This window comes from Phalaenopsis equestris, unplaced genomic scaffold, assembly GCF_001263595.1.
Source record: "Phalaenopsis equestris unplaced genomic scaffold, ASM126359v1 Scaffold000765, whole genome shotgun sequence".
In the NCBI taxonomy this organism is placed as follows: Eukaryota; Viridiplantae; Streptophyta; class Magnoliopsida; order Asparagales; family Orchidaceae; genus Phalaenopsis; species Phalaenopsis equestris.
Genome location: NW_018165205.1, coordinates 901,032 through 902,163, shown reverse-complemented (window position 1 = coordinate 902,163; position 1,132 = coordinate 901,032).

The window sequence follows — 1,132 nt, the reverse complement described above, 5'->3', positions numbered from 1 at the left end:
ATCTCGAGGCAATATTTTGAGCAAGAAACATTCAAACTTCGATTACGAGTCATCCGGAACTCCGATTTCAGCAAAATTATAGTCAAACTGATTGGCTCGATGAAACGGACCTAATGATATAAAAGTTAGTCCAATCCGAGTCAAATCAGGCTCGGATCAAGTCATTAAACCACTACTACATGATTTTCGGAGGCATTTGAAAGGTCAAACAGATGTCGAATCTAGCGAGTTCATAGTCGAATCGAGCATCTCGAAAAGACGAATCCAACGAGCCCAAGATTACTCAATTCCGACATCGTTAAGGCGCTCAAATGTCCATCAAATGTCATCTGATCAAGGGAAGCTCTCCGGACCGTCCGATCAAAATGGTTCATATTCCTGCATTAATTGCACTCAAAACACGATAAATAGAACCTCACCCCTCACATGAAGAGGAGACTTAAGAGAGAACTTGAGGCTTTGAGAAGGAGTTCAAGTCCAAGATCATCCTCGCCATCGTCGTTCGTATTTCCCCAAAAATGAAGTGAAACTCCACCAAATTCTTCCCTATGGTGTCCAATTCCCCTGAAAACCATAGAATGTGAGTGTTCAACCGGAGAAAGTTCATTAGTGCGGAAGCGCAACGAATCTTCAACATGGTACTGGCGAAGAAAAGATTAATCAAGGAACGAGGATTCGTAAATTGACGATTGAATAATCCCTCGACGGAAATTGAAGAGATGATAGTGCGACAAAGATGGAAAGTGCTGTGCTACACTACAACCGCCGTAGTTGTTCCTGTGGTGAAGGAATTTTATGCTAATTTGCATGGAATCAACTAGGGAGTCGGCTATGTGCGAGGTAGATGGATATATTTTACTCCTGCATGGATCAATGAATTATATATGATCGAGAACATTCATGTCTATCATTATTCCAGTATATATATTTATATAAATATATAAAAAAATTGTATATGGCAAAAAATCAGCTTTAAAATTTTGTAAATAAAAAGATCTTCCAGCTGGATTCAGTGCTAATTCTCACTAATTAAGAGCACTCTTTTACAAAGGAAGTTGTGGCTGAGGAGATCTTCCTATCCACGGAGAGAATTTTGGTCCATAAAAAGAAAAAAAAAATCCCGTGTCCTGCG